This window comes from Bufo bufo, chromosome 7 (assembly GCF_905171765.1).
Source record: "Bufo bufo chromosome 7, aBufBuf1.1, whole genome shotgun sequence".
NCBI classification, from domain to species: domain Eukaryota; kingdom Metazoa; phylum Chordata; class Amphibia; order Anura; family Bufonidae; genus Bufo; species Bufo bufo.
Window position 1 is genome coordinate 25,381,375 of NC_053395.1, and position 12,801 is coordinate 25,394,175.

The following is a 12,801-nucleotide window of genomic DNA, read 5'->3' on the forward strand; positions in this document are numbered from 1 at the left end:
CAGGAGGGATGAGGGGAGGACTGGAGAGGTGATGGCTGGAGGACTGGAGGTGGAAGGTGAGGATAACTGGAGGGATGAGGGAAGGGCTGGAGAGGTGACAGCAGGGATGACAGGAGGATTGGAGGTGGAAGGTGAGGATAACATGAGGGGAGGACTGGAGAGCTGACAGGAGGACTGAAGGTGGAGGCCACAGGGTGACATGAGGGAAGGGCTAGAGAGGTGAGGACTGGAGGTGGAAGGTGAGGATAACTGGAGGGATGAGGGAAGGGCTGGAGAGGTGACAGGAGGGTTAGAGAGGTAATTGGAGGACTGGAGAGGTGACAGGAGGACTGGAGACATGAGGAGAGGGCTGGAGAGGTGGCAAGGGGATTGGAGGTATGAAAAGGACTGGAGGGATGACAGGAGTACTGGAGCTGTAAGGTGAGGGTAACAGGAGGACTGGAGGGATGAGGGCTGGAAAGGTGAAAGAAGGGGTGACAGGGGGACTGGGAAGGTGAGGGGAGGACTGGAAGGAAGACAGGAGGTGGAAGATGAGGGGAGGACTGGAGAGGTGACCGCAGAGATGACTGAAGGTGACAGGAGGACTATAGGGATGACAGGGGGGCTGGAGAAGTGAAAGGTGAAGGCCACAGGTGACGGAATGACTGGAAGGCAAGTGAAAGGTGAAGGCCACATTGTGATGGGAGAGGTAGCAGGAGGACTGGTGATTGGTCACTGGTTTAATTTTCTAAAAGGCCTCTCAAAAAATGTCCGCTGTGATCTGATTGGTTGCCTGGAGTAACTCACCTTTGCAGCAGTCATGCGTCTTGTTGTTTTGCTGCAGATCTTCGTGTCTGATACATTTTCCTGATTATTCTTATATATTTTTTGGATGGGTTGTAAAGTATTTTTTGTGGTTGTTCTTCATTATTAAGTTGGTAGATGTGAGGGAGATGCTGATCTAACACTAGACTGCCCCCCACCGAGGACACCCCCTAATCTTCTCTTATTATCCAGCATGCCCCCTTTTGACCTCATGCACACGGCTGTTGTTTGGGTCAGCATCGCGGCTGGGATGCGGACCCATTCACTTCAATGGGGCCACAAAAGATGCGGACAGGACTCCATGTGCTGTCCGCATCCGTTGCTCTGTTCCGCGGCCCCACAAAAAAAAAATAGAACATGTCCTATTCTTGTCCGTTTTGCGGACAGGAATAGGCATTTCTGTAATGGGCTCCCCGTTCCCCAAAACATGGCGCGGTCATGTGCATGTAGCCTTACCCACAGGAATGCTCCTCCTGTCATCCATAAATCGGCCCAGTGGAGACGGGTTGTTTCGGCTCTGGCGCGTCCATTCTGTTCAGGTTGCAGTGTTCTTTAATTCCAGGATATCACAGTCCTCTCTCTGGTGTGAACAGAGCCTCCTACACATCACCGGACATGACTGTAAATAATATTTGTATCAACACATTGTGATGTCCGAAACGGAGGATTATACAGAGATCAGCGGCGCTATTGACACTGCTTATCTCTCCTCGTCGGAGATTATCTTTTTGCAATGTTGTTTTTCTAGTGCAAATCATTGACGCATGTAGCGCTCACCTTCCCTTTAAAAAGTAGTTTTTCAGTAGCTACAATGTGTCTCAGCTGCTGCAGAACTTCGCAATACACACCTCCCCTCCAACTCCATGTTTACGGCCTGCGCTCCTATCGATTTCTCTCCGTATTTTATGCTTTATATTATGTGGTTTCACCAGGATTTGTATATTTATCACCAGTCCATATGTTCTATAAGTCCCTGGTGCGGTCCTATTCCCCCTCCATAAGTTAGAGCGGGCCCCTTATATCACTGCACTAGATCAGTCATGCCCAACCTGCGGCCCTCCAGCTCTTGTAAAACTACAACTCCCACAATGCCCTGCTGTAGGCTGTTCGGGCATGTTGGGAGTTGTAGTTTTGCAACAGCTGGAGGGCCGCAGGTTGGGCATGACTGCACTAGATCAGCCATTCATTTGAATGTCCGGCATGTAATACTACTGTTTCCCTCTAGTGGCCACTGCAGGGAAGTGTATGGTACCCTTAGTGTGTGGTAAAGAGAGGCTCCTCCAAATTGAAATTTAACGGAATCTCTGGTTTTGTATTAATAAAGTTTAATTAAATTTAAAAAAAATAATGCACGGATTGTACAGTCCATGATTTTATTTCAATAAACTTTATTTATGCACAACAGGAGAATCCCTTTAAGATCTTTGGTATGCCCTGTCTTATGATAGCCTGATCTCTCCTAACATGGAAGTCAATGGAAACACGTCGAGGGAAGGAGCCTGTGCGGCTGCACGTGGGCTGTCGTGTGGTTGTTCTCAGAGGGGGGGGTGACCCTGGGAATATCGTACACCTGACATGTATGTGCGTTCTTCTATCGTCATTGTGTCCAAAGTGATTGACTCCGGGGGCAGCTTTCTGTCTTCAGTTAGGGAGAGCAGCTCTGGAGCACAAATTGCTGCTCTGATGGGTGGAGTACTGAGCAGACTGAGCAGCAAGGTTTTATTATTAGTGTCTGTGTAGGGGTCGTCCAGCCCGCTTGTATGGGCCCCGTGCTCTGCCAGCTTCCCGTCCCGCTCGCCAGTACATTGTGGCGCGCAGAGCTCGGCGGCTCCTGCCAGGGATTTTCCACTCTTGCGTCGCCCACTGCTGGACATGCCTTTGTGTTTACATCACTCCCTGCTGCACGCTCAGCGCTCGCACTCGCGTACACTCTCGCAGAGACTGGGGACGCTTGTGCAATCTTCCATCAGGAGGAACTTCCTGGGCTCTGCTCCGGCTGCAGGACAAGGTACGGAGGCTGCGACCCTGCGGTGGGAGGCTGGGGAGACCGGGGGGAGACCCCCAGCAGATGTGGCAGTGCTGGACGCAACTGTGCGGGCGGCATGTGTCCTGCAAGGTACACTACTTCTTATCCTGAGTCCCTATCCTTCATACATGCCTTAACCTAAGGGGGCACTTTTATTGGAAGGGGGAGGTGGGGTTGTTTTAAATATCGCAGTTTTTGTGCTTTTCTTTTCCCCCCCCTGAATGTTGTGATGTTCGACAAGAAAACATAGAACGTGCATGTCCTCAGTCCTGTCTACAAGGCCTTGCAAAAGTATTCACCCCGCCTCACAACCTGGCATTATCATGGATTGTTGGAGGATTGGCCTCATGTAATTTACAGAACCTGCCGACAACTGTGAAGATGTTTGTTTGTTTATTGTGAAGCAAACAACAAATAGGACAAAATAACAGAGAAAGTCAATGTGCAGAACTATTCACGCCCCTAAAGTCAATACTTTGTAGAGCCCCCTTTGCGGCCATAACAGCTCCCAGTCACTTTGGATAAGTCTCTAGGAGCAGTCGCCACATCTGACCGCTGGGATTTCTGCCCGTTCCTCCTTGAGAACTGCTCCAGCTCCTTCAGGTTGGATGTTGGCGCTTGTAACCAGCAATCTTTACGTCTGACCACAGATCTTCTATTGGATGGAGATCTGGGCTGTGACTCGGCCATTCCAACACATTTACATGTTTCACCTTAAACCCCTCAAGTGTTGCTTTAGCCGTGTGTTTGGGGCCATTGTCCTGCTGGAAGGTGAGCCTCCGTCCTGGCCTCACATCACGCAGAGAGTGGGGCAGGTTCTGCTCAGGAATATCCCTGTATTTAGCACCATCCATCTTCCCCTCCACTCTGACCAGTTTCCCAGTCCCCCCAGTATGATGCTGCCACCACCAGGTCTCACTGTGGGGATGGGTGATGTGTTGGGTTTGCGCCAGACATAGCGTTTTATTTAATGGCCGAAAATTTCAATTTTCGTCTCCTCAGACCGGAGCACCTTCCTCCATACATTTTGGGAGTCTCCCACATGGCTTTTCACAAACTCACAACGCGCCTTTTTGTTTTTGCCTGATATAGTAATGGCTTTCTTCTGGCCACTCTGCCATAAGGCCCAACTCTATGGAGCGTACGGCTTATTGTCGTCCTATGTACAGATCCTCCAGTCTCTGCCGCTCCTCCAGGGTTACCTTAGGTCTCTGTGCTGCCTCTGATTAATGCCCTCCTTGCCCGGTCCGTGAGTTTTGGTTGGCGGCCGTCTCTTGGCAGGTTTGCTGTTGTGCCATGTTCTTTCCATTTGGTTATGATAGATTTGATGGTGCTCCTGGGGATCATCAAAGATTTGGATATTTGTTTTTATAACCTAACCCTGACTTGTACTTCTCAACATTGTCCCTTAGGGCTCTTTCACACTTGCGTTGTCCGGATCCGTCGTGCACTCTGTTTGCCGGAGGTGCCCGCCGGATCCGGAAAAACGCAAGTGAACTGAAAGCATTTGAAGACGGATCCGTCTTCAAAATGCGTTCAGTGTTACTATGGCAGCCAGGACGCTATTAAAGTCCTGGCTGCCATAGTAGGAGCGGGGGAGCAGTATACTTACAGTCCGTGCGGCTCCCGGGGCGCTCCAGAATGACGTCAGAGCGCCCCATGCGCATGGATGACGTGCCATGTGATCACGTCACCCATGCGCGTGGGGTGCCCTGACGTCACTCTGGAGCGCCCGGGGAGCCGCACGGACGGTAAGTATGCTGCTCTCCCGCTCCCCACTACACTTTACCATGGCTGCCAGGACTTTAGCGTCCCGGCAGCCATGGTAACCACTCTGAAAAAGCTAAACGTCGGATCCGACAATGCGCTCAAACGACGTTTAGCTTAAGGCCGGATCCGGATCAATGCCTTTCAATGGGCATTAATTCCGGATCCGGCCTTGCGGCAAATGTTCAGGATTTATGGCCGGAGCAAAAAGCGCAGCATGCTGCGGTATTTTCTCCGGCCAAAAAACGTTCCGTTCCGGAACTTAAGACATCCTGATGCATCCTGAACGGATTTCTCTCCATTCAGAATGCATTAGGATAAAACTGATCAGGATTCTTCCGGCATAGAGCCCCGACGACGGAACTCTATGCCGGAAGACAAGAACGCAAGTGTGAAAGAGCCCTTACTTGTTTGGAGAGTTCCTTGGTCTTCATGGCAGTGTTTGGTTAGTGATGCCTCTTGCTTAGGTATTGCAGCCTCTGGGGCCTTAAAAAAAAAAAGGTGTGTATATGTAATGACAGATCATGTGACACTTAGATTGCACACAGGTGACATCGTGTCACTAATTATGTGACTTCTGAAGGTAATTGGTTGCATCAGAGCTTTTTATGGGCTTCCTAACAAAGGGGGTGAATACATACGCACATGGCAACTTTCTATTTCTAAACAATAGTTTTATTTATATATTTTTCTCACTTCACTTGACCAACTTAGACTATCGTGTTCTGATCCATCACATAAAATTCAGATTAACAAAACATTAAATTTAAGGCTGTAATGTAACAAAATATGGGAAAAGTCAAGGGGGGTGAATACTTTTGCAAGGCACTGTACATATCTATCTTATCACGATGTATTAGCTATCTTATAATCATCTATCTATATTATTTCTATTATTTATCTAATATCTGTCTATCTTCTACATTTTAGACCGCTCTGTAGACAGGTTGAATGCAGGGGTCATATATACAGCACGTGTACAGACAGAGGTATACAGAAGGTGTATATAGACCTCCACCCGTGCTCAGGTACCGGTCAGTGTATTGGTGGGGGCGGCACAGTAAATGGCTGGACTGACCTGTTTTGTGGCCGTGCATGTTATTTTTGCATTAGGTTTTCAGGCGGGCAGTTAATAATTTCTGCTCCTGTTTATCGTGGCCGTGTCACGTGTTCACATTGCACAGATTCCTCCTCCAGCAGGTAATGGACATAACTGAGCCCTCGGATCTTGGCCGGGACTCAGGACTGTCAGCAACTCTCATCATCCACAGGGCGGCACAGAACGATCTGTGCGGGATTACAGGAAAAACATGCAGGGTAATTGGGGGGGCTCTCCCCTGGGATACCGGACCCCTGATCCCTGTTACAGTGGGCCGGTGGCCGCGCTCGCCTGACTCTGGCATCTAGGACATATATGACGTATCCTGTGTCTGTGCACCTTTTAGGCCCTGTTTACAGATGTTGGATTGCAGGCTGGACTCCATGCCGAAGTGGGTGTCAGGTCGGACCCCCGTGTTCACCTCATGGATGTGAATGGGCTTTTTGGTAACCCCGTTCACATGGAACAGAAAATTTCTGCAAGAAATGACGCACGGTGGAAAACAATCAGTAGTTTGCCCAGAAAAGCTGAGGATTACCCCATTATAGAGCCGCAGTCCTCTATATGCTAGTAATAAGGACCCGGTATACGTGTGCATCAGGCGTTATGCAGAAAGCACCATATGGCGGCACACAGACTGCTGATGGGTCTGTAATACAGGCTCCGCTCGCCCAGCTTTGTCCTGTGTATGGACCATAAGGATCGCTTTGGGTTTAGTGTTCCTCCTTTAAAGGGCATCTGTCAGCAGTTCTGTCTCTGACACTGGCTGACCCGTTACATGTGCACTTGGCATCTGTGTTGGTCCCATGTTCATATGTGCCCGCATTGCTGAGAAAAATTGTTTTAATATATGCAAATGAGTCTCTAGGAGCAACGGGGGCGTTACCATTACACTTAGAGGCTCTGCTCTCTCTGCAACTGCCACATCCTCTGCTTTTTGACAGGGCCAGGCAGTGAAAACAACATCACACCTGGTCCTGTCAAAGTGGAGAGGGCGTGGCAGTAGCAGAGAGAGCAGAGCCTCTAGGTGTAATGGAAACGCCCCCGTTGCTCCTAGAGGCTAATTTGCATTTATATCAAAACATCATGTTTCTCAGCAATGCGGGCACATATGTACATGGGACCAACACAGATGCCTTCAGCTGCCAAGCGCACATGTAACAGGTCAGCCAGTGTCATAGGGACAAAACTGCTGACAGATGCCCTTTAAGAGACATCAGCAGCCCCTCTGTGAGTTGTATGGTGTGTGAGAAAACACTCTGCATTAACGGTTGGGACGGTCCGGGGTCGTGTCTTGGAAACAGTCTTTGTTTTTACTGCTGTTTCCACATAAGAACTTTCCAACAGCGTCTAATAGAAACAAGCTGTGGGAATGTATAGAGCGGATCTCGTGCGCCTCGCCGCTATACGACCCTCCAGAGCCTCCTGCAGCTACAGCCTTTCCTGCGTAGATTATAACCAGATCCGCCTATCAAAGTGTATTATGTGTGTCAGAGGAGGCCCGCAGCGCTCATACTGACAGCGAATGTTCCCAAGATAAGTGGGGAAGACATTTTACAAAGTACTGTGACGCAATCCCAGTGTTTCATACTGAATATCACTGCCATCATGGCTCAGCGTGGAGCTTAGATCTCATCTTCTGTGTATCTGGAAGGAACCTTTCCGCAGGGATGCACTTTAAATGAGCTAAAAGGGGGCAGTGAGGGAGGTGACTACCTTAAAAAACGGATATCTACTATAATACCGCCCTCTATGGAGAAAAATCTAACTGCTATAATACTGCTCCTATGTACAAGAATATAACTACTATAATACTGCCTCCTATGTACAAGAATATAACTACTATAATACTGCTCCTATGTACAAGAATATAACTACTATAATACTGCTCCTATGTACAAGAATATAACTACTATAATACTGCTGCTATGTACAAGGATATAACTACTATAATACTGCTCCTATGTACAAGAATATAACTACTATAATACTGCTCATATGTACAAGAATATAACTACTATAATACTGCTCATATGTACAAGAATATAACTACTATAATACTGCCCCTATGTACAAGAATATAACTACTATAATACTGCCTCCTATATACAAGAATATAACTACTATAATACTGCTCCTATGTACAAGAATATAACTACTATAATACTGCTCCAATGTATAAGAATATAACTACTATAATACTGCTCCTATGTACAAGAATATAACTACTATAATACTGCTACTATGTACAAGTATATAACTACTATAATACTGCTACTATGTAGAAGAATATAACTACTATAGGAGGCGGAGCTTGACCGGCTTCCTGGTCGGCTGCATGTGAGGAGAGCTCTCCTCTTCTTTGCCTCACAAAGTGGTTTATTTCGCTTCTTAACTGCACAAATATGGGGAAAATCGGCAAATACCTGCCCAAAGAAAGACCCTGAAACCCCTCAAGCAAGATCGGGGTCCCTCTGAGATGGAGAAATACTTTAACAAGCGGCCTGCAGCTCCAGTAACAGAGAGACCTAAGATGGCCCCTCCTGACCCTGATGACAGCATGGAGGAGGCTGAGAGAGCAGACAGCCCGGCTACTGAGAGCTCCCAGGGATCGCAGGCTGAAGCTGCTGAACCTATCTCAAAGAGGTTCTTGCAGCAGGCCCTCCTGTCAGTGATACGGCCGGTGATGCAGGAGCTCACTGAGATAAAGGAGGACATTAAGCACATCGGCCATAGGGTGGAGAGGCTTGAAGATACACAGGGGGCCATCCTGAATTACACCCGTGCGATTGGAGATAACAGTTCTGCTTACCTGTCTTCCCTGGATCATGCATATGCCCTGATTGAAGATCAGGAAAATAGAAGCAGGCGCAAAAATGTGCGCTTCAGAGGCCTGCCAGAAGCAGTGTCACATGAGGAGCTTCCTGCAGCAGCATCCGCCATTTTCACATCCCTGCTGGGCCCTGAAGGTGCATCTGCAGTCACAATTGAGCGCATCCATCGCTCTCTGCGGCCTAAACCCAGGGAGGGAGAACCCCCTCGTGATGTGGTCTGCGGTCTCTTGCGGTACGTAGATACCGCTGCGATTTTTAAAGCGGCCAGGGAGAAGGGAGATCTAAAGCATGATGGAGCCAAGATTCTGCTATTCCAGGATCTCGCACCTTCAACCCTGAATAAAAGAAGAATCCTGCGCCCTGTCACCGAGATTCTGCGCCAGAGAAAGATCCCCTTTAAGTGGCTTTTTCCATTTGGCCTCACATTTTCCAGGGAAGGAAAGAGGTGCACGATCCGGACCCCCAGTGATCTGCCGGCGGCATGGGAGCTGCTCAACACCACGCCACAAGATATCCCATCATGGCTGCCCTCGGCAGACACTGGCGTCCCGCTCCCAGAACTCCCTGATAGTTCCAGATGGTCGAAGGTGCCATCAAGAAAAGGAGCAAAGCAAAGAATCACCTGAACATTCTCCACAGGTTGTATGTGGGCTGTTAGATTGCAAGCTCCTCAGTTAATGTTCAATATGTTATAGGAGCGCATTTAAGATGGAGGACGTCATTGCTCCCTATGTGGAGGGTGGAAGCTGCATTCACTTCATGTTGTTATGGGCGACTACCATAGAGGTTATATAAGTAATGCATTCTCTCAGGTTGTCAGTTAGTAGGTGCACACAGTATACTGGGATTCCCTGATATGTATAGCAGATTCTGTCAGGCAGTTATAGGAGTGGCTATGTTCACACATGCATACTATGTTCAGCACACTTTGTGGGGGTGGGGAACCCTGATTTGTGGCCAGGAGCAGTACTGTCTGACACTATGTCGGCCTGCTCCCACCTTGTCACCGGTGGTTCCTGTGCTCCCGCACGGAGTTCTTTTATTTCCTTTGACCCCCTTTTGCTTGCAGGATTACATATTTTGCTTTTATTAACAAAATTCTGGCTAAAGGGATCAAAGGACCTTGTCCAGGACAAGGCGTTCCCCTGTTTGTTCCCCCTGTTTCCCTGTCCATGCTCACGGATGTTATTATATGCACGCACATGTGTATATCACTACACTGATGGCTGCAGTTAACTGCACTACATTCAATGTACGGGGTTTTAATACCCCCCAAAAGCGCTCACAGGTGATCAGACTTCTAAAGAAGAGACGCACGGATGTCTGTTTTTTCCAAGAGCTGCACCTTAAGCTCGGCCATGTTCCTAAACTCTCCCAGTCCTACTTTAATCAGTGGTTCATCAGCTCTCATGCCAAGGCTTCCAGGGGCGCGGGGATTGCCATATCCAGGAGGGTTCCCTTCTCCCTTGTCTCATCCTTGACTGACCCAGAGGGACGCTTTATGTTCGTAAAAGGTAAAATTGGGACCGTGCTGGTAACACTGGCAAGTCTATACAGTCCTAACCGGGGTCAGGGCCTATGGTTGAAGACTACATTGACTAAATTTACTTCCTTTGCAGAGGGCATTTGTTTAATAGGGGGGGATCTTAATGTGGCCCTAAACCCACTAGTAGACGCTTCAGATCATTCCTCACAGTTGACTCAAGCGGCTATTGGCAGGATTAATAAGCATCTAGCAGGGGCCCATTTACTGGACACTTGGCGCCTGACTCATCCCACTGACTTAGATTACACGTTCTTCTCAGCCGCGCACAAGGTCTATTCCAGGCTAGACTATATTTTCATCTCTGACGCTCACGCTGAACTGGTGAGTAACTCCACCATTGATCCTATGACAGTATCAGATCACGCTCCTGTCACGACATCCGTGGTGTTCTCTGAATTACCTCAGCAATCTCGACAATGGAGATTAAATGAGACTCTGCTGGATGATGTGGAGGGAATGAGAGACATAGAAGCTAAATTACAGCACTTCTTTAGGGAGAACACCACGGATGACGTCTCTGTCACGACTGTCTGGGAGACGCATAAAGCGGTCATCAGAGGGGAGCTGATTGCCCTGGGTAGTCGGAAAAAGAAGGAAAGACAAAAAACATTTCATACATTACTAGAGAAGATCTCAGCTCTAGAATCTCTGCACAAAAAATCCAGAACCACAGAGGCCCAACAAGAACTAACACTAACTAGGAAAAAACTAAAAGATCACCTTAACTATCACCAGGCCAAATCCTACCAATATGCCCAGTTCCGTTTTTATGCTCATGGAGACAAAGGGACGAGGCTTATGGCTTCGCTCCTTAAGCAGAAAAAAGATGCTTCCTATATAGCTGGAATTAAAGACAAAGATGGCAGGCTATTACATAAAACTTCAGATATTGCGAGAGAATTCCATAAGTTCTATAGTCAGCTTTATGGGCTCAAATGCCCAGATGACGACACAGAAGCTAATATAGAAGAGGCTGCTGACAAGTTCTTGGGGAACCTCAATCTGCCCAAACTGGAGACCAAAGATAGGGAACAACTCCTTGCCCCAGTCACAATAGAGGAAATATCAAATATTCTGAGCTCCATGCCAATGGGGAAATGCCCTGGACCTGATGGGTTTTCTGTGGGGTATTATAAAAAATTATCATCTGTCCTAACCCCTCGTATGGCCACTTGGTGTAATTCCCTATTAAATGGTTCTGTTCTCCATAGGCAATCCCTGGAAGCGACGGTCACAATTCTCCCAAAAGCAGGTAAAGATCCTAACCAATGCGGCAGTTATAGGCCGATATCGCTTCTCAACGTAGACGTTAAGTATGGGCAAAGTTGCTGGCTTCCCGCCTTGCTCCCCTTCTGCCGAAACGAATTCACCCGGACCAAGCCGGGTTTGTGCCTGGACGAGAGGGAAATCAAAACTCCTGTAGGGTTCTCTCAGCAATGCAATTAGCTAAGAAAGAGAAGGCCTCACTGGTCCTTTTGGGTGTGGATGCGGAAAAGGCCTTTGACAGGGTGAGCTGGAGCTACATGAGGAAAACCCTACATAAACTTGGCATTCCAGAACAATTCCAAACTGCCATCATGTCCCTCTACCATGAACCTAGTGCACGTATAAGGGTAAATGGTACATTATCCCAATCGTTCCCGATTACAAACGGGACTCGTCAAGGCTGTCCTCTGTCACCTACACTGTACGTCATGGTAATGGAGACATTACTGCAAGCTATAAGAGAACACCCCGGTATAAAGGGTCTCAAAATTAGGGATAGTTCTGTAGAATTTATAAATGCCGCTTATGCGGATGACCTACTGGTTATGCTCACAAACCCTGTCGAGGCCTTTCCGCATCTTCTATCCCTTTTCGAATTATATGGGAGGATCTCTAACTTTAAAGTTAATTATACAAAGTCAGAGGCGATGAACGTCTCAGCGCCAAGCAAAATGATTTCCTCTTTAAAAGGCACAACCCCGTTTATCTGGCAGGGTTCTCATCTTTCCTACTTAGGAATTAAACTACCAGCAGATTTGGACCAAACTTTCAGTTTGAACTTTAAACCCCTCTTAAATGATATACAGAAGCAGCTTCACTCGCTTAAAATCCCATATGTCTCTTGGATGGGTAGAAAGAACCTTCTGAAGGCCTTCATCATGCCCAGGCTCCTGTATGTGATGCAAATGTTGCCCGTTTTTATCCCTATGTCCTTCTTTTGCCAGGTCAGGAGGTTATTTAGAACGTTCCTTTGGGGTGGGAAATCCGCTAGATTGGCCCATAGCAGGCTGATACAGGGGAGGAGCACGGGGGGGTTTGGGTTACCAGACGCACACCTATACTATCAGGCGATTCATTTAAAAAGATGGATTCAGCTACACGCTACTAAATACCAGACTTGGGGATGCGACTTAGAACTTGCCCAACTTTCATCTGTCCAGAGGGCGGGCCTCTGGGGTCTTACTACTTCTAATCTTAGGTCACAAGTTCTGCTTAGGGGAACCGCCTCAGTAATTCAACAGTTAAATGGCAAACTTAACCTCCTAAATAACCCCTCTCCATCTATGCCAGCGGATCTTCTTCCTTTCACTATACGACCGAATACCAAACAAATAGCAACGACCTGGCATAAACTACGCAAGTTCACAACAGAGGAATTCCTGGGGGCGACCTCGGGGGACTTATCTGATCAACACCCATTACATAACCTTATAAAAAAGTGTAATTTTCTAGAACTGAT

General features: G+C 47.8%; 1 protein-coding gene across 7 annotated transcripts in view; it reads left to right on the top strand.

Annotated features, from left to right (window-relative positions):
• The window catches only part of TRAF7 (TNF receptor associated factor 7), a 32,143-nt gene that overhangs the window by 1,323 nt on the left and 18,019 nt on the right, over positions 1-12,801 (top strand). For 2 of the 7 annotated variants that reach the window (XM_040441018.1, XM_040441023.1), the window contains exon 1: positions 2,774-2,920. The exons of 3 other annotated variants lie outside the window; for them this stretch is intronic. The gene's annotated coding sequence lies outside the window, so the exon portion shown is untranslated. Of the gene's footprint in view, positions 1-2,539; positions 2,921-12,801 lie in introns of those variants that run through there. 2 more of the 7 variants (XM_040441019.1, XM_040441024.1) reach the window with 2 other exon arrangements.